Source organism: Mastomys coucha, unplaced genomic scaffold (genome assembly GCF_008632895.1).
Source record: "Mastomys coucha isolate ucsf_1 unplaced genomic scaffold, UCSF_Mcou_1 pScaffold16, whole genome shotgun sequence".
Lineage (NCBI taxonomy): Eukaryota > Metazoa > Chordata > Mammalia > Rodentia > Muridae > Mastomys > Mastomys coucha.
In genome coordinates this window covers 88,755,850-88,778,241 of record NW_022196898.1, presented here as the reverse complement: position 1 = coordinate 88,778,241, position 22,392 = coordinate 88,755,850, and the positions used below count along the sequence as shown (strand labels likewise).

Sequence of the window (22,392 nt, the reverse complement as noted above, 5' to 3'; positions counted from 1 at the left end):
GTGTTTTTTTTTTTTCTCTCTCTCTTTTGCTTTAAGAAAAACTAAACTTGAAAAATACAGAGATGGATGTTCACAGCCAAAAGTTGGACTGGGCACAGGGTACTCAATGGAGAAAGTTGGAAGGTTCTTAGAGAAAGAACTGAAGGTCCTGAAAGGATTTCCAACCCCACAGGAAGAACAACAGTATCAACCAATCAAACCCCACAGAGTTCCCAGGGACTAAAACACTAACTAAGGAGTACACATGGAGAGACCCAGGGCTGCAGCCGCATATGTAGCAGAGCCTTATTGGGCATCAATGGGAGGAGAGGCCCTTGGTCCTGTAAATGCTAGATGGCCTGGTGTAGGGGAATGCCAAGGTGAGAGAGGGAGGAGTGGGTGGGTGGGTAGGGAAGCACTCTCATAGAAACAGGGGGAGGGGGTTGGGAGAGGGGGTTTCCAGAGAGAGAGACTTGGAAAAGGGATGACATTTGAAATGCAAATAAAACATCCAATAAAAAAAAAGTAAACTTAAAGTAGTGGGTTACTTCTCTGGGTTATTGGATATGGTGAGTGTCATGAATGCAGAGATGATGTGTTTGAGACACTGGAGGGAAATACTTTCTCAAACAAAGTTGAATGTTAATTGAACTGTTTAAGAAGAAGGGGCAGAATATACTTCCAAAATAATATCACATATTTGTCAGGTGATAAGAGGTTGACTATGTGATTAAAACTTTATTATTATTATTATTATTATTATTATTATATTATTATTATTATTACTTTATTATTATTATTATTGTAATACTGCCAATATGTGTTCTGTGAAAGGATGGAAGTAATGTAAAATCCTATATATTTGAGGGGAAAAAGTATGCTGAGGTCAGATAAATGCAGATGTTGCTGTCATCTCAGGTCTGTCTAAATGATGGACACGCCCACTTAGACTAGCACAAGCACTAAAAACTAGAATGCTGATCTTACCCTTGATGTTTCCTGGCAGGTGTCTTCCCTCAGCCCCTTCAAGAGTCCAAAGGGTTAGTGGACTGAAGGAGAAAGGCTGCAGACCCACATAACTGTACCCATGCTTTCTTCCATCTTTTCCTCAAGAAACTTTTCTGACCAGTGCTTGGTGATTATAAATTTCACCTGCTGTTGCTAGCGCTTCTTCCCATCTGGGGTTCTGCCCTTTTTGTTTTCTGCATCCAATAGAACTACCTTGCTGTGCTCTTGCATAGTGACGGTAACATCACAGAGAGGCATTCATTCTGTTCTGTGAGTAAGATGCCCGATAGAGGTGCATAACTGTTATAAGTGAAGAAACTAGAGTTTCCTCAATGGGAAGTGACTTGTGTGTCTACTGCCGTTTTGTGTCCCTGTGCTGCAGTACTGGAGAAGAAATGATATGGGAAAGAAGAGACATCACAGGTTAGTTATATCTTCAAAAATACTTGGCTCTATGAACAAGAGCAAAACAATGAAAACGGACCACTTTCCATAGCCTTCACTAGTAATAATTTAGTAATAATAGTTTATCATTTACCACAAAGAGCAGATATTAGTTTCTCTTCAACTCAGTATTCTTCTAATTATCTTTAAAATTGGAATATTTTCACTTTAATTTTTAATTTAATTTAAAATATAAGCTATTTAAAAGTAACATTTATTTATTGTATGTATGTGTATATATATGTGAGGTGGGGTAGGTATACGTATGCAACAGTACATGTGTAGAATTCAGAGGACAACAGGGAAGAGTCAATTCCTGCCTTTCTTCAGGTGGGTTCCAGGAATTGAACTGAAGATACCTGGCTTGACGTCTGAACCATCTCACTGGGTTCCTCACTTAACGTTTTATATCTGGATATACATTGTGTATAGTTATAATCTTCATCAAGGTATTTTCACATAAATGATTTAACTAATAACATTTCTGGAGACCATTTTTACTGGGTTTTGTACAATTAAAATTTAAGGGTGTTATGCAAACGATAACCTGCACTGCACAATTTCTAGGACTTTTCGGACAGTGGTGATCATTAAGAAGACATGACATTGAAGGAAACAAATTCCAGATTGCTGGAGTTCTTGAATCCCACATGCCACATCATGGTACAATATAAGAAGTGACAGAGTAAAAATAAATTTTAAAATGGTTCATCAAAAATATAGATCTAACCTGATACTTTCAAAATAAACTCATAGTTTCCATCATTAAGGTAGTATAAAATATTAAGGAATTTTAATATTGCTCAAGATTATTGATGACATCTTTGTATTTTTTCTGGGGTTATTTGACGAACCTAGAAGCACTAGAAGTAGTTCATAAATACCAAGACCAAACAATATTCAAATGATTTTCAAAAGGAAAACAGAAACAAAATGAAAAGAAAGCCAATTTGAAACAGAATCTGCATACCACTGCAATTGGAAATTCTGATTTTTAAATTAGGCTCTGACTGTGTGAAAGAATTCTTCCACAGAGGTGTTTCAGTCTAGGAATGCTTAAGAAGCTGGTTTGAAATTGGATGTACAAAGTCTAATTTCCAGGTTGCAACTGTGTTCCATCTACTTCCCGATGAGAAAAGTCGAGCTACCTCATTACCCTTCATAACGGGAGTGAGTGACGCTGCAGCTAAGGCAGGACGTGACAAGAAAACCCCTGTGATTGGACTAATGAGCTTATCACTCTCCTTGTGAAAAAGCACTGCTCAGAATCATGTCTTCAAAGATAACATTGAAATTATTTTTCTGTTAAAGTGCAGTAAAGAAGGTTATCAGGATTACTGATGAAAATCCATCTAGGATATTCTGTTAATATTTATTTGACTAATAATGTAATCATCAATTAGTTTGGTCAGGTATTATATGCTTATTACAAGCTGTTAATCAACTTCTCTTTATCATAGGTTACTATTAATCAATGATTGGCAGATATTATTAAGGAGATACACATGTTACACTTTGACATAATCCATATACATACTAGGAATATATACATGTATATATAATTATGTATAACATAGCTACATAATTTATTCCCCACAGGGGCAGAAACAGATACTATTATTACTGCTTTATAGACAAATTAAACAAGCCACAGAGGATGAAACTCACTAAGATGGTACAGTAGATGAATGATATGAGCAGGACTCAAACTTGATCTGTTTCAGGAGTCTGAATCAATGTTTCAGCGTAGGTACCTACGGGTGGTTGACTATTACAGCAAACTGCTGAGACTATCCAATGCTAGGAAGATAGATCTTCACCTTACCCAGCAAGAGGCAAGAAGAGCAATACGGAGTGAAATAGATGTTGGACTCCCCTCAACTTAGAGGACATTTTGTGGACATGTTTATTCTACATACTGGACATAGGATCCTGTCTCCCATGAACTTTCAGGGTTTTCCCTGAGTTTCCCAGTGTAACATGAGCAGACAGATAATATATAGTCTTGAAGGTACCTAATCTTTAATAATATATTTCCCTCTCCTTCTAGTAATCATAGCTGGAAAATTTTTGGTGAGATGAAATAATACCTGTCTCATGTAGAATCTAATTAGTAATATATGCAAATATAATCACTTGCACATTAAACAATATGTATCAAAGTCACCCTTGAGTGTTTTACTTTGAAATTCCATGATTAAGTTTCTCTCTCTCTCTCTCTCTCTCTCTCTCTCTCTCTCTCTCTCTCTCTCCTTTAAATAATATGATCTCAGTAGGTTCTTCCTGATTCATTAAGCATATTAGAAACCTGGGCTTGTGGTTACCTTAATCCATGGATATGATAATAACAAACCCTTCAGCCCCTTCAACTGCTTCCATTCTAGTTCAGGAACCATGTAGAGATGGTAGTTAGAAATGCAGTGAGTTAGTAAATTGGAATGAAAATTTAGTGAGCTTGCTTGGAAAATATTAGATGATTAGAATAATAAAGCCAGATGAAATCTACCCAGTCATCTTAAGGAGCAAGAATAGCTAGTGTGGGCAATGTTGGATGAGGTTCAGCTTGTCTCACACCACTATGGAGAAGACAATGGGCACAGCAAGCATGGGTGAGTGTGGCAAGGGGCTAGGCTAATGGACATAGAACCAGGTGGGCTTTCTAGAAGGACCAAGGAAGACTCCAGAGATCTTTGCTTATATTCTTTCCCAAGAGCTAGATTTCATTGAATACCAAAAACCTATCAATTTTTACTACTCAGTATAAGTTAGTATTCTAAAATAATATTTCTTCTGTATTGTAATTATTAAAAGGTTCCTTTGGTCCCTGTTATTCTCAATACAGTTCAATAGTATGAGATCGAAACATTTTTTTCACCCCCTTAATAGCAATACACTTAAGAGTCTGGTATCTTTGGAAACCTAATTAGCAATGTCTCTATTTAGAATTTGCTGACATTTTATATTTAATAATATGCCCCTTTGTTATCTTATTGTCTCTGTCTTTTCTTTTGATTTTCTATTTTCCTCAAAGATATAAAACAAAAGTTTATGTCACTAGGTTGACGTTTATACACAGCGAGAGACATAGAAAAACTTATTTTTGAGTTCTGTGCTATATTTTTCTACTATTATTTATTTTGTTGATGTTCTGGGAAGATCATTAATTTTTAAATCTAAGTATTGGTAGGATTTGTTCCAAATGTTCTGGTTTGATTCATGACATTGTACCACTCACTGAGATAAAATCAGGTTAAGTTTATACAAATACTAATTAAGCAATTAACTTTTTCTTTACATAAATATTCATTTCAGTCAATTGTCCTCCAGACCCTATCAGAATACTAAAAGAGTGAAAGTCTCAGTCTTGGACCATGGAGATGGCCAGTAGAACAATCTTCTTCATCCATACTGTGGCCTATGAATTTCTTTTGAAAACAGAAAACTTTCTCTCTGTCTGAAAACAAACAGATAGGAAATGGAATTGGAGTTACCCTTATTAACAGTAGATTATACAGTGAATAGATCATTGGCAGATGGCAATCTGCTTCTCATAAACTTCTTCTTCCTTTATTCACTGTGGGACCTCAGTCATGGTGGGCTCTTGGGAGCTTATGACAGAGCCCTAGCATCTACAAAGTAAGGACACTTTCTTGCTTGGCAAATAGGCCACTCAAATACATTGCCTTTAAAGTCCTTTATGAAGCTGAATGATTAGCTGAGGGGGCATTCAATACAGCTTAGTTATAAGGATAATAGTTCTCAGAACTACACCCATGGATCAATAATTATTTCCTCCAATTCATGGCATCAAAGTTCCTGTTCCAGCTCTGATATTCATGCAGCTGACTTGGGAGGTATTACTACTCCACAAAATCTAAAAGTCTGCTTCCATTAAAAAATTAACTAAGTATCATACTGAAATGTTTTTCAATTATATTTAGAAACAGAAGAGAAGCATATATCTAGCCATTCTGAGTAGATTTCTTTTCTGATGGAGCCTTCCTAGCAAGGTTTAATTGTGTTGGAGGGATCTAAACTGACAGTTGTGGAGGCAGAGCCTTGACTGCATCAGTCCAGAAAGAGAGGTGAAGCCAATTAAAAGGGTGACATAGCTGTCACCTCACCCAACTGATTCCTGTTATTAGTTGCACTTCACTTTTTAAAGCTTTGCTAAGGAGTGGATATAGAAGTATTTTATCTATGCAACGTATAGAAAATTTCTGGGAATGCCTTGTAAATTAATATCCTGTCACATCTTTCTTTTTCGCTTGCAACTAAATATTTCCATTCTAAGGCTTTTCTCCTCAATTTTGTCTGTTCCTTCTTCTATCTGAGATACATCAACGAGGAGGATAGACCCTTTCTTTCTTTCTTTTTTTTTTTTTTAGGTAAATATGTGGGGAGGTGAGGAGGGGTAGAGTTCAATACCACCAAGGTTTGTTCTCTTTGAGCTAAGTCTTTTCTCTCCACCCTGTGACAGCATGTGATAGCAGGAGCAGTGTAGGTTGGCTTTATTTTTTTATAGTACCCTGGGATAGATGCATCAACAGCACATGTGCACATTTCGTCAGATAAGGGTGCTTTTAGTAAGGCTGCCTTTCACCATCAACTCAGGCAGTCAATCAGTAAATATTTACTGGCTTAGCAATAATACATCTAGTGTGAAGGGAAGCTCTTCAGAGAACAAGCACTTTCCTGACAATTGTGTTGTCAGTATGTACTTAAAATGACTGCAATATACACACAAACACGCACATACACACACACACACAAACCTGACAAAAGAGATTACTCAGACAGTGTAAGCTTACAATATCAGTTTTGAAGGGATGGAAGAAGTGAGTGGCAAGGCAGTTGGGGAAGAACAGGTGGTCATTGTTACTACTGGAGTAAAAGCTGGGCTGAGACTTTGGTCCTTACTGAGCAAACGCAACCAGATTTTTCTTACCAAAAACAGCAAGAACTGCAAAGACAGTTGTCTTTTAATTTTAAAATAATTTTTTTAAAATTAAGTAAAAGTCAATAGTATAAAGTATCTAGACTAAATGTTCATATATTCTTAATATGTTTTTAAATTTATTTCTGTAGGTGGGTGGCTATATGTGATGGGCACACATAGCACAGTATTCTTCCAGACTTCAAAGGACAACCTGGAGGAGTTGGTCCTGCTCTTCTACCCCATGGGGTCCAGGGAATAAATTCAGGTCATTAGACTTGCTAACAAGTGCCTCTACCAATTTAGCTGTGACTCATACTCTTCAAGAGAGTGTCTAAAATATGGGGACCTTCATTCAGACACCATTTATTTCTAAGTAAACAAGATTCCAGTTTTCTACTTATTCTGATTTATTATGGTACCAATAAATATCAGAGAAAGAACAGCAGAAAATAAGATGAATAAAAGCAGAGAGCATGTTATGAGGAAAAAGGAAAACAACGCTAGGAAAAAGAAAGTCCAAATTCATGCAGAGAAGATTAGAACTCTGTGGGATGGGCTCACTCTGAAAGATGGATAGCTCACCCAGCTTCATATACATTTTTTTTTCAAGACAGGGTTTCTCTGTATAGCCCTGGCTGTCCAGGAACTCACTCTGTAGTCCGGGCTAGCCTCGAACTCAGAAATCTGTCTGTCTCTGCCTCCCGACATATACAAATTCTTACACAGAGCAATCACTCTGTACTAAAAGGGATGCCTGAACAATGATGATTTTTTTTTTGGAAAAATCTTATATGATGTTAAATATTTCATCAGAGTAATATAAAATTTCATTAAAATAGGTTTAAATTATAGTAATCTAGACTTATTCTTTTAAGAAATCAATAAGATATCATCAGTTTTTTTCTTTAAATAGAATTACTCCATGAATTAATTTAAATAGAATTACTGCATAATACAGTTTCAAGCAACTATTATAAGACTGGAAATTCTAATCCTCTTTAAGCAGAAGTAAATACTATGTTTACACAAAAGATTGTGCATAGTGATTCTTTTTTATTTATTTATTTTTTGTAATTACCAAATGTGTTTCAACTGGTGATCTGATAAGCCATCCACTTAATATCCATGCAAAGGAAATACAGGCATGAAAGTTTGCTAACTTGCTGTTACAGGCAACCTACAATCCAGCCTTGGGAGTTTTAAGGGTAATAAATCCTGTAGTTGCATCTGCAGGACTATTCTCATATCATAGGAATTAAAACTGCTACAGATGAGAAGGAGGGAAGTACAGCCACAGATGGGATCCAGGGTGGGTACTGGAGAACAGGACAGAAGGATGAGCAAACTGTGTCTATGAAGGTAACAGAATGCTCAGTGACACTTATGACCAAGTAGAGTGTTAGACTGAGCATCAACACTCATTCCTCTTAATCACAGGTTCAGGGACTCACTATGATTGCTGTTTTACAGCCTCGATTGCTACCTATACATCTATGCTCCTTGAATAACAGAATGTGGGTCAACACTCATAGAATTAAATAAAAAGGGGTAAAATAGAGTATGTAACTTGTTTTTTTCCAGACTGTTTCTCGATGGAATCCTGGTTGTACTACTTACTACTCACTCTGTAGATCAGAGTGCACTAGTACTCAGAGATCTGCCTGCTTCTACTTCCCAAGTACAGGGGTTAAAGGTATATGCCACCACCACAACTTGGCTGACTGTGCAAATTGTAACTTCTATTTCAATAAACAGCTCGTTTTTAAGTTCTCTGGTGGTGGAACTTTAGATTTGTCTGTCCTTGGTGGAGTATAACACCTAACCACAGCCATGACTTGGCTATCCCTGTACCTAGTACTTCTGGCTGCTCCTGGGTTACATTCTCTCCAGGCCTTGGTAGGCTGGGATGCTTGCCATTTTTATGTTTAAGGTTCTTTCTCTATTGATCCCAACCAAGACTGATCAGATAACACCCATTTGTTGTATTTATATTCATAACACTGAATCAAGATGGGACTCTATTACGCTTATAATGTAATTAATCCAGAATATTCAAATTGGATTCAAACTGAATTATCAATGGTTAGAAATTAGGTATAGATTCTGATAATTATAAAACAGAATTCTTTGTCTAGTTGCTATCTCAGGTTGATAGATAGACATGTAGTTTAGTTAAATATAGAGACCCTGAATAACAGCCTGATTCATTAAGCTTCAAAACAGAAACTTCATCTTCAAACAGAGAGGAATGCTGAGCAACTCTAAGTTACAGATGAGGAAGATTCATTGAGATAAACATACCAATTTGTCCAATGATGGCCGGGCAATGTTGAAGTGAGGGAGTTCAATTTTGTGCCTGAATCACTCCAAATTAACAGAGGCACAGTGGGAGAGACTTAAAAGCCCCAGTTTATGAAGAACAATGTAACTACAGAGAACACTGTAGGAAAATGTATTTTCTTCTCTGTACAATACTTGGACAGGCCTGAGTAGCTTAGCCACATAAGAAGGTCAGAATGCTTTGCCAGTAAAAGTGCTATTTTTTTCAGCCTATAATTTTTTAATTAATATCCAGCTGAAAATGTGAATTTTATTAATTTTGTGGGCTGATCAAGCAGGGAGTAGAGAAGAAGTATTAGCATCCTTCCTCAAACTTTTTTCTCAAAGCATGAATTATCGCTTTCCCTTTTCTCTTCGTATGCATGTGCTGGGATTATATGCACATATGCGCTGGCACACTTGTATACAGCTTCATCGGTGTCTGTGGAGGCTAGAGAGAATCTAAGTATTTTCCCTGATTACTATCTAGCCTATTTTTTTGAGGTATGTCTTTCAAAGCTCAATCTCACCTAGGCTGGCCAAGCAGCTTGCTCTGGAGTCCTTCCTTCTGCATCCTGATGAGGCTGCTGTACCCACTAGGCATTTGTTAGTCCTAGAGTCCTATTTAGCAAGCACAGCAGATTCTGAGCCATGTACCCTACCTGAACAATTTCTTACTCATCTACTTTGCTGCTGTTTCAATGGCAAGAAAGCTAATTCTACCATGTGCTTCCTAGAACGTTACTGCGTGTCTTACAGTAAAATAAACATGAGATATCTACAACATATTTTCTAAGTTGTTGATAGGAAAGAGGTAAACATATGCATGTATAGTTAGTCTCATTATAACATCTTAATTTAAATAAAAAATACCTTTAAAGATTGAAGGATTATTAAGCTCCTGTGAGTTTCTGAGAGCTGGATTAGGCCAGATATAACAATAATTAGGATTATCGCTTCCCTTATAAGCTCAGAAGCCCTGAAGACTACTGCACTAGAGAGTATATATGTAAAAATATCTAAAACATTGTTTGCCACAGAATAGTCAGTGAATGCCAGCAATGAAAGCTGAGGGTGTTAACACTGAGTCCACATAATAGAAAGACTGTATTCATGCCAGAAACTATAACATATCTGAAACTTAAGTAGCCATTAGCTTGCCATTCCCCAGCAGGGTGTTTGTAGACGTTAGAATTCTCTTAAGTCTCAACCTAAAACTCTTGCTTCTTTGACCTCATCAATGGCAACTGAGTGACATGACACATGGAAATAAAATGACCACAGAGACCTCATTCGGAATGGCAGGCATTGCTGTTATAAATGAGCTTTGAAATCCACTTCTGCAATGTGAAGCTTTCCCTTTCAGTTATGCAAAATAGTGCTCTTTTCTAGAAAAGAATCTCTGACAGCAACAAGCAAGAGAGAACCTATCTCTGAGAATCTCGCATCCTTTACCCCTTCATTTCCAATTGTTAAAACCCAGCAACAGGGGTGTAACAACTGTCACTGATGCTTACTCCTTAAAAAGAAGAGAAATTAGACACATTTGTGGTAAATTTATATCATGGAAATACAGATTCATCTTAAATATTTATTAAACTTCAAACCATATACATTCTTCTATTACATTAGGAAAGAATCCTACTTTGTCCAAGATACAGTTGATGAAAAGTAAGAATTTAAAAATATGGCATCAGCTTTGGCAAAGAAAATAGACCCTATATCTTTCAAGAGAGAGTTCTTTTGATGAACATTACTCAGTGCAATTGTAAGAATTGTAACAAATCATGATAAATGTTTAATGTTTAATTTTAGTATTTCAAAAGCTGAACTAGTTTTCTCCCATATTCCATAAGTACTAAATACTTAATAACCTGAAAGAATTTCTGTTTCTAAATTTATAGTAACATTGATAACTACTGCAAAAACATTTTAAGTCACAAGCCATTAAAAATATATATTGAGTGAAAAATATTAAAAAGAGAAACAACAAAAAATTTGGATGATAATCTTTTAAAGTATTTGTGGTTCTGTCAATGAACCACATTTGTAAAGTGACTGTAGATACAGTGCATCGCTTTAAAAACTTTCAGTCTAAAGCATTGCTTTGCTACTGTTTATGTCTTGTTTCTATGTGCTGATTTTTACACAGACGTCTTGTTACTGAGATGTATTAATTAATACAAAGTGAGCATGCTGTGGTACTTTCTCTGAAACTGTGCAGTCAACCCTTTGCCTATAACTTTTCAGTTGTAAAATAAATAAATAAAAAGCCTTCCACATGCTTCATTTTCCCTAAAGAGCAGCATGAGATTTCCAATCCTTTGCTTGAACACATGAAATATTAAGAGCCAATTTTCAGCGGCACCTCTGTCACTTCCATTATCATTCTACACATCCAGAGGTGATAATGGACTCTGCAAATTGCAGTCTTTCTCTGTCCCAGACCACTAGAGTTTCACCGGGGGACAGCTCCACACAAAGGGTGGCCCAGATGTATGTTAATAGCACCATGCAACAAAGTGCAGACACCGGCACATACGACACACAATGTGATGTGTTACCCATAGGACAGGCAAAAGAAGCAGAAAACAATTTTCTTAGTAATTCAGTAAAATGAACACTAATCCTTCCTCACAAACTGAATATGCATCCCCGTCCTCTCACATCCCTGGAAAGAGAGGAGCAGACAAACTCCCAACTGACACACTACAAGGAATCAGCTCTGCAAACCAGTGTTGGAAAGATGTGGATGCCATTGAAATGCAGAGGATTTATGGACAAGGCTGTTACTTTTCATCACCTTCCTCAGATATCCCACACGGACATGCCAATATGTGTAAAATGACATTTCAAAAGTGAAGTGAAAGAAAGAGAAAAATATGTACAAATGCCACTTTACCAGCCACTGCTGAACTGCTCTCCATTAGTCTCTTTGGGACTTAGTCTACTAGAAACAAACTGTACAACAGAAAAGAGAATGGATTAGACTGGGTTTTCAAATGACTGCATATTCTGCATTCCATGCAAAATGAATCATAATTCCAGGACAATGTAGGAGAAGAAGAAAGAGATTTGAAAGGAGAATGCTTTTACCATAGAAGGCTATCGAATTGGTTGTCCCCTGTTACACTGGCCCAGTGATCACACATTGAATCATGAGATTGGTTGTAGGTGTTCTGCAGCAGAGAATGAGGTGAGAACTTCTGTGGAGGAGAGGAAATGTTGAGGATGAAACAAACAAACAAAAACATTGAATTCCCTTGCTCAGGTAGCCAAATGTTGTTTACATATTAGATAATATACACATGCTATGTAATAGCATTTAGTGTGATAGTGGAGCTAAGTGTTGAATAAGATAAAATAAGGTCCATTTAAATCCCATTAATATAATATAAACCAAATTTATAACTATTGGCAAGACCAGGAAAATAAAATGCAATAGACAAAAAATGAACCAGGTTAAAGGATACTAATAAAATCATTTTTTCCTTTGGTTACTTTAAGATCAAGGCATTAGCAAATGATTGTGGGGGAGACAGAAATGGTAGGAAGATGGAGGAGGAGGAGGTGAGAGTCTTCAATATGCAGTATGAATAAGGCTACAATTGGTTAGCAACAGATTTAATTAATTAGAAAACTAAGATATTGTAGTCTTTCTTTGTACTTCCTATTGTTTTGAGGAAACACCAACCCCTTAAATATAGAACACCATGCTATGCACTAGGATTGAGGGAAGATGAACCTTGAATACAGCCCTGAAGGGAGCACACAGACTCGGCAAGTCACTACAGTACTGGGTGATCCTTGCTCTGCAGAAGGTATCAAAGGTTTGCTTTTGGGACATGTTAACCATCTAATCAGATTTTCCTCAGCTTATTTTAAGGCTCTCATATCCTTTTATTCCCTGTGACTCTCCCCAAGAAACATAGAGCATTACATCGATGCATAAGCTGGTATGTAATTTATATATACAATTAAAACAATTGATACCCAGAATAAATAGATTAATAGATATGGTAAAGAGATGAAGAAGTTGAAATGGAGAATGACCACCATATTTAAGAATATTCATCCATTAAAGACAAAGTTCAGGAATTTTGTTTTTAATGGATGAAGTTTTGAAACACAAACAAGCTGGTGGTTGCAAATCACTGCCTGTGCATTACATGGACATGCACTGCGTATCTTAAAATGATCGCTGTATGTTATAAATGAGAGCAACTTCAAAGTGAAAACAAGAACAATCTTTGATATTTTGTGGCAGATTGAAATAGTATTCCTGACATCTTACAGAGGCTTAGATAATCAATAGGGTTCCTCTCTGATTCAGCCTTGCTGTCTGAATGCAGAAAATGGTATGATTCTACTTGAGGAAAAACAGAGAGAAACTTGATGTAATTGCGTAGACAGTAGAAGGTTAATGTTTTTGTTTTTTTTCTTTTTCTTAAAGTGCACTAGATTGTACAGTAACATAACAGGAGGTTCTTTATGACAGAACATGTCAGAACAGTATTCTCCCAAACTTTATTTTCTATGAATTTTTAATGATGCAAGTAATTTTTCAAGGTCACTGAGCGAGCAATCAGTTACTCAGACATGAAATTTGTTCACAGTTTCTTGGCAGCTTTGCAAGGAAACAAGCAAGTGGGACTTGTGGAGGAGGGGAAATGATACCCTTCAGAAGAATGAGGTGTACCGTGTAATTAGCTGGAGGTAGAGTTGATTCACTCTTCAACCTGCCAAGGTGCACAGTGTTCCTCACCAGACATTCTTGATGGTGTGAGGCTTTAAAGTTAGTCACTTAAGGGCTTCTACAGAGCCTAATACCATGTATTTTCAGTTTGCTGATGACTCTAGACCACACTTCCCAGTAACTGAGGCCTCACTATCCATTCACATATAAAACACTTCTAAATTTGCAATTAACTATGAAAAGGAGTATTAAAAATTGTCACTTCTAGTGCTTGCATGCTGTCATTTAACTTAATTGTCATTAGCAGATCCATTAATTCAACTGAAATAAAAACAACAACAATGAAAGAATTTTAGCAAGGTTCTGCTGAAGAGAAATCAAGATTCAAGTTTTAGAGAAACAAAAGTGACCTTGAAGGCAACAGAAGGAATCACTTTAAATTCTTCAAATAAAGACATGTTGACTTTAAATAAAAAGTAAGAAATATGGACTTGTCAATATTTGAAGTCGAGAATGAGATTCCTTGGAACTCTAAAATAATACAAAACTGTGTTGCTATGTTTAAGTATCAGAACCATACAAAATCAGAAGACTATGAAATGTGTATATCTGTACAAAAATATGTCTTAGTCCCTGGTAGGAACAGAGGAATAATGATCACATACAGGATAGCACCAAAGCAAGGACCACAGAGGCCACACTCTTCTTCTCATTGACTGTCAGGAGACAGTGGACTTAGGCATGTGGACTTTGATCAGGCTTTCCCAGTTGCAGTTACTTTTAAGCCAGAGAAAAATGCAAGTCCTCCCCCCAGAAGCAAAGACCTTTGCTACATTTGGTGTCCATCTGCGATGGTTGAAAACCACCAAACATCATTCACAAATTGCTCTGATTTTCTATCAACCTTCCTTATGAAAACATCCAAGGACACGTGCCTACAGAGGAAATAGTTCTCATGGAATATTTATAACATTGCATTCTATACGAACTAATTTTGTACTGCTAGCATTATTTCTGAGTTTAAATTGTTATTTCCATTTGACATGTTAGTGTTTCTATGCAATAAGAGTGAATCCTCCAGTGTCTGAAGCCACAAGTTTAAGAGGAGCTAGAAGGGAGAAGATTAGCAAAAGACTGCTCTCCATTGATCTATGGCTAAAGGACGGGCATGGGCTAAGGTGAAAAACATAGTCCTCTGTATTACTCAATGTAAAGACTGCAGACACTTTCCCAACTTAATCCTAACTACTGTAATAATATAATGGTTGTAATTACACAAGACAATGTAAAAAAATCAAGTATCTGAAAGAAATTATGATAAAAATCAGAGAAGATAAAATGTGTTCAAGTAAAACTGGACAGCACAGGCAGTTAATTTCCCATAAATCCTTTCGATTTGAGGAAGACATTCAAGTTGAATAGTTCAGATCGCAGAAATGCCTGTAAAGATGGAGGACTTGGTGGAGGAATTTAACCCAGCAGTAATAAAAATAGATTAATGTGCTTTGACAAATTTAACATTTCCATTTTTACTGATTGTCATTCAAATTTTCTTCAAGTTTGAATACAAGAGATTCATTTGCTTCTGGTGTTCCAAATAGATCCTTTTAGACTAGATATTCAGGTATTTAGATATTACCTGATTTAAAAATGTAAATTCCAGAAATCAAAGACATGATGAAAATTTAAAAATAGCATTGCAATTATAAGGGAACCTACAAATACTCAGACGCAAATACAAAATGTGGACATCACAAATATCATACATATCTATATGCAAAATGAATGATTTTTTTTAAAAATTGCTCTTATTATATATTATGCCCCATTTATTCTACATCACACAATTCATTGATGAAACTTAACCAAATGCAAGCAAATATTTTGCTTCTTGTTCAAATATAAGGGAGAGATGTATTTGTTTTGAAAATTAAAGCAAATGAAAATATTAAGTATTTTCAAAGACTACAACAATTCAAAGAAATGGCTGACTTTTTAAAAGTCATGAGTAACATGAGCAATAAATATTTTTCCTATATACATTCAATGTTCTCAAATTACTTTATACATTTCAGTTTCTTAATATGTAATCTTAAATTACTTATGAGTCAATTGAGATAATTGTAGATAAACAAATTAAAAGCTAATATGAAATTGCCATTAGTGCCTTTACCTAAATGCATTAACACATTCATAAAATATTTCATCTCACTGGTCAATGTTGTTTATTGAGTTTGTTTTAAGTAGAACTGAGAAGCATTAGGGATGAATCTATTCTCTACTACTTCACTTCCAAGAGATGTACATACTAACTATAAATAAATGTTCCTTAAAAAGTAGAAAAGCATATCACTTTTTGATATGGAGTATATACTTAGGATTTTAAAAATGTAGTTCTTGAAAAACAAACATAAACAAGGATCCTGTTTATGTCTTCTATATTTGGCCATGGTGCCAATATAAAATATTCTTATTAACTTTGTTGCCTCCATTCATCTGAGAAAGGTATAAGAAAAGAATTCATCAAGTTGCCATAGGAGAAGAGGATAGAGTAGATAGGCTTTTGACCCAACCCCGTGTCTATCCCCTGCTCTGGATGTTGTTGGTGTCTTAATATTTGCAGCATTAGGATTGAACTAATATCTTCAACACTTATTTCTGAATTCTTACACAGAACTTTGAATGGAAGAGAATGAGAGCCAGAACTGATAGGTAGAGGTGGTAAAGACATTTGAAAGACTTGTTCTCTTGTTTTATTAAATAAGTTAGCATGTGAAATTATTTCATTATTACAATTTAGTATATTATATATCATAGGTATGATTTATATATTATGAAGCATATATGTTGGTTTATATATCATATAAAATATATAATTTTACTCTGGTCAAATTGACCTCTTCAACACCCTTTGTAAACCCCACCCTGTGTACATGCCTCTGTGTGTGTGTGCGTGTGTGTGCGCGTGCGCGTGTGTGTGTGTGTGTGTGTGTGTGTGTGTGTGTGTGTGTGAATAGAGATTCCATATGAGAATAATGTGTGATATTTGGTCCTTCTTCCCTTATGCATTCTCTTGTTCTTCTACCATCATCTTTCTTCTTACTGTCCCTTTTCTTTTTACATTTCTCTTTCTACTTCCTGGTCACCCAGGCTCTCACTTAAATTTAGGTTCTACACAGAGGAGAACATATTGATGTACTCCATCACCTTTTCAATTATATCCGATACCTTCTTAGAAACTTGTGTACGTAAATTAAGACTATGAAAAAATAAAATACAAAGTGATCCTGAATCTCATTTTAAATTGTCTTTGCTAAGGCAAAGGTTTGGAAATAGTATAATAGGTCATAGTTTAGCCACTTCTTTATATTTTTCAAGCCCATATTATTTTCTTAAGTTGGGCAAAGTAAAATAACCTTGAAATTCAAGTCCCTTCACAAGGCATTGTATTGGTACATTACAAATATAAGGCATTGTATTTGTTCTTGTTTGGTTGTAAGAACTGACTAAATTATTAGGTATCAAACTATACTAAGTCATCCAGAAGCCTGATATTGTGATCAGTTTTTTCAGAGTTTCTAAAGCCCATGAAGCTATCAGAAAACACTACCTCCAGAGCTGATATTGTCTGTTTTGGTTCAATAATAATTACGTACATGTAATTGAATGAGAATATATCAGACCCATAAATCACATTGTAAATGGACAAAATGCAATAAATGTATACAAATAGACGGTAATTACAAGCTAGTTCAATAAGATGGATTTGATAAACTTCCTTATAAGTTATAAATATTCTAACAACCCCATGACTGACTTTGCCCACAGTTTCACTGAGGATAATATGTTAGTGACTGAGCAATCTCTGTGGTTGAAGATCTTCAAAATGAATGTGCTTCCTGCGTGTTGCTTTAGTGGCTGTCCATGATTCTAGAGGGGCCTTAAGGAATTCCAAAAGGCATGTGAATCATTGAATAGCAAACATTGATTGCAATATAATCATTATTATATTGGGATTAAATATTTTCATATTAAAATATGAAATTGATCATCTACTCGTGGGTTAGTCACAATCATTAACTGCAGTCATTATAAGATTAAGAGCCTTAGGAATTACTCTGTCTTTCTCGTAGTCAATAAGTTAAAATATGCAGAGATAGGACTGTATCCAGAATCTATTTATTTCTCCTAAGAATTGTTTTTCTTTGGATTAAATGCAAGAATATTTATTTAAGAAAGCACAAAAACTAATGAGTGTTCAGAGTGTTTCAAATTAAAACAGTCCAGAGAAAATATGTAGCTCTTAAGAACATGGCCTGTTCTTGGAGAGGCCTTGAGTTTTGCTCCAGGCACCAACATCAAGTGGCTCACAATGGCCTGTAACTATAGCAGCAGAGAATCGGATACACTCTTTGGATTCCATGGCACTTTTACTCATGTACTCATGCCCACACTTAAACGCATATACTCATGATTGAAAAATAATAAAAATAAATCATATCTTTCAGTAATTGTGTTTTAATGAGCTGTCCATATCCCTTATGATGATATACCCATCAACTATAACACTTGAGATTCTGAGGCAGGAGAGCCACATGTTCAAACACTATCTGAGCTACTGAGAGAGACCCTGACTCAAACATGCAACAAACTATCTTGTACAAAGATGAAATATCCAGATACTATGAAAATTCAAATTTTGGCATTTTTTTCAGGTCATCTTATGGCTACTTGCTTGTTCAATAGGTCTATTAATAATTGTAGGCTGATAAATATTAATTTAAGTAATAATTTTAACAACTTTTTTTCCAGAAGAATTTAAACAGTAAGTAGTATGCTTTCTCCATTCTATTTAGCTCAATGTTGCCTATTTGTAATGTTATGTCCTGACGATCTCTTTTGTGAAATACTGTAATATATACATGGAAATGATATCCCTCCTCACAGATCCAGACATGGCTGATAAGAGATGACTATACAGAGTATTTACACCAGAAGGAAGTCATTAATGAAAACGTGAGAATTCAACATGCCGTGCACAAACAATTATTTACAAGAATCACAAGTAGCATAACACTTTCCACACATTGGTTTAAAATATTTTTGGTATTTTTGCATATTCTATATTCCTCAAGTCTACCTTTTATATAGCATATTAATAAGTTTTCTTTTAAAATTATACTATTAGCATCTATCTGTTTAGTTAAACCCTCTAATTAAACACATAGGTCATCTGTTGTTGAGAAAAACTTAAAATGAAGACTTCTTGATCCAACATATATTTTTCTCAAGGGAGTTGTAACTCACTTAATGGACCTATTTCTCCCATAAAGATAAGATGAAGCACTGCCCCTCTCCAGTGTAAAAAAGGCAGCAGGTATGAGCTGAGCAGAAGTTAAAATAGAAAGCTATCACCCTGTATGGAACTCTGGATAATCACATACAGAGAGACAAATATTTGTAAATTAATATTGGATTTTCAACAATAAACCCTTAGTATAAATAAGAGACCCTAGTACTTACGTTAATCTAAATCCAATTATAATTTTGCATTGAAGGCACCGACTCAGTTGGCATAGGGAATTAACTCTACTAGCTAAAGTCATGCTTGTCTTTGCCTTTCTTCATGGTTAGGTTTGTCATGGTTTCTTTAATCATTTATTTTTAAAGTAGAGAAAACAATATAGTGCCAAGAACTCTGTGTCTGCAGTTTGTTAAGTTCACCCTCAGCATGCTGGTGCACAGTCCAAAATGTCAAACGTAGTACCTGCCACTCAGAGGGATGCCAACCAGCCCAGCTACATGTCATCTATGGTACTGGGTTACATGCTGCAGATAGAGTCAAGCTGTGCCCTCTGCCAACCTGAGACATCCTGTCAAATGCAGAAGTTTCATCAAATAAGCCTAATCATTTCTTTGCTTTTTTTTTTTTAACCTTCTTATGTTTATCTTATAGTTTTCTGATTGGCAGCTGGAACTATTTACTGACATTTTATCTGTTTATAGATCCCCAAATCAGTGTGATAATAAGGCTTTAGGTTCTTACGTGAACCAATTATAGAGAAAAATATATGTTAAAATACCATAAAATAGAAAAAGATTCAAAAATAGCCATTGTTGCCTATTAATTCTTATTACATGTAGAAAATTATTTCTTTAATACTCACTTTCCCTCTCTAAAGTTAAATATCTTTGCTTGAAATATGTATGTGTGCTCAAAGTATACCCATGTGGTTGTAGAGTAAGCATGGGGTTATAAATGTACACAGCAAAAACTAAAACTAACAACAAATAAAAGGAATACTCCAGCCAGCCACAGGACAACGGCCCAAGCACATTACAGATTTACTGATAAGTTCTGGAAATGTTTGTCTGAGTGGTAAACATGTTCTAGGTACTATCTTGTGTTTTAGGGATAAGATCATAAACAAGACCCATTCCTAGTTCAGAAAGGCCCTTATCATCCTAAAAAAAAAAAAAAAAAACACTCCAGGGAAGATTGCAGTCAAGTCAAACCAGGCTATAAAACTGAACTCTCTAGGAGTGACTCCAAGTTCAAGGGTAAGTTCTTGTGATGGAAACAGACAGGAGGTAATTTTAGTCTTACAGGGGAGCAGAAGAAAGCTTTCTGGATGTAGTGAATGAGAGTTTGCCTCTGTAACATCTCAAGGATTTCCTAAAATGCTACAAAGAATAAAAATAAAAACTGCAGCCATCATGAACGTGGATCCAGCATTTATGGGAGAGATTTTAAAATAATTCATGCAGTCGAATTTCTCCTAAGGTATTCCAAAAAAATTATCAGACAGCCCGACTCTTAGTGATATTCGGAATAGCATATTTAAGTGGTATTTGATTTCTCAGACTCTTTGATTAATGTAGACGTCAAACTACATAGGGCCAAGTTATCACAAACACAGCAGTTAGGGGTCATGACAGGGTGATGGCCTTTTGGCTGCTCTGCTAGTCCTCAGAACTTTGAAGGTGACAGTGTCTTTGATCTGTCTCCCTTTTAAACAAGGGAACCTGGAAATGTCGCAGATGATCATTTGATCTGTTCTGGTGGAGACACTTGTCCTCTGTTGCTCCCCACAAGCATGCTGGGCTCTCTCCCACTGGCTAATCCCAGGCTTTCATGTTGGAGAAAAACCAGGCTTCCAGCCACCTAGAGAGCTAAAGAGAAGGCTGATGAATAGGCCTGTGTTTCTGGTGGCAGCAAGGCCATAGGATCTAACTACAGTGCTCACAGGGACACTAGCTGCCCCCCACCCCAACCTCCCGAACTGGAGAACTGGTGAACTGCTGAACATGAGGACTCTGTTCGTCCCAAGGAAAACAAGGTGGGTTCCCCTGTTAGGAGAAGCAGTGTTGAGGAGAAAGCTGGGACAGAAAAGAATTCAGCTTAGAAAAATCTCCAGGCATTCTGATTTAAAGTCAGCCACAGCAGACTATCAGTGGGAGAACATCCTAGAAGGCCCAAGCAGAGGCTCACTGAACAAACCAGAAGAGGAGCCTGGGGCCTTGGACTCATAAAACCAAATGAAGATATAGAAAGAGGAGCCTGGAACAGAGAATGGCTGCAGACCTAGGGAGAGATGATTGAAAAGTTGTCCCAATCAACAGTGGGAGTGACTAGTTTTACTGCCATGAGCTAACACATCATAGGGAGGAAGCAAAAACATCAAGAAAATGGAAGGTATTATTATTCCCAGATACAGGAAACCTTAACCACCAGCAATCTTGACAAGCACTTTCCAGCAGCAGATACAGTCATCCAAAGGTTCCCTCAGTAACTAAACAGACTTAGGGTTGACTCTTTGTTTACAAAGCTCTCCACTGGGTCCTCCATACACCAAGATGAGGAGGAAACAAGTCTGACTGTCTATGTAGGGAAACTCTGATGGGGAGGGGATTATGATATATACTAATGCCTGCTAGCATTCCTTCCTTAGCATTATTGATCTCAATGGCTTTTAAAATGCTACCATTCAGCAGAAACAAGAAGGCATCTTAATAAAATACTTGCCAACTCTTACTGTAAACCAGGCTTCTCAAGTAACCCAAGGTGAATGAAGCAGAAACATGGATACTTTTCTATAAGCAGAAAGACTAGGTAGGCAACACATACCATTGTTTATAAAGTACCAGTTCCCATCACACCCCAGAAAAGGATTGGACAGATGGTTGTAGGGAAATATCATTTTATTGGTCCATAAAAATCTATTTAGAAACCACTGATACTGAACAACAATATAAAGTTCATCTAAGAGATTACTGATACTGAACAGTGATATAACGTTCATCTAAAAAAGTCCTCTCTGGTTTAACTGAAAGAAAAACATTTAGAGAAAAATAAGTAGGTTGGCTGGGAGGAGTTGCACCAACAGGCATGGTCAGAAGACTGCACAGTACTGAATGGTTTCTCACAGAAATAAATATGTTACCAGTTACTTTTTTTTTCTTGTTTTTGTTATTTGCAATTGATTCATGTGCTGCATTGCACATTTTAGTCTGAGAATTTGAGAGGTATTTCATCTTTCTTTAAGATACAAGAATTAGTTTAAGAGCTAATGGTACCAAACATGGTACCATTAAGGAAAGTCTGGTTAGAGAATCCTGTTGACAGTATCCTGACTGGGACATAAAAGACCCTTGTAAACCAGAAGAAGCAAGAAAATCTGGAGTCATGCAATGTTAAATCCTTTAGCTTATGAACATAGTCATGCATGCTTAATATATTGTTGGAAATAGTATAAATAGTTACATTTTATTAATGATACTTAAAAATGTTCTGGATGCATTTCTTAAAGCAAATTCATGACAGTTTGCAATTGAAATGGTTCATAAATATTTATATTAATTTCTTTAATAAATCATTGTCTTATTTTTTTTTACCATGAACATGAGGAATATTTCTTGTGACCACCTGAAACTTTCAGGGAGTTATCTCAGCCATCTCTCATCTAAGATTAGCAAAGCAACAGCAACAACAATGACAACAACAACA

General features: G+C 36.1%; 1 protein-coding gene across 2 annotated transcripts in view; it reads right to left on the bottom strand.

Moving 5' to 3' along the window:
* The window catches only part of Unc5c (unc-5 netrin receptor C), a 345,405-nt gene that overhangs the window by 242,097 nt on the left and 80,916 nt on the right, over positions 1 to 22,392 (bottom strand). The window lies entirely within an intron of this gene.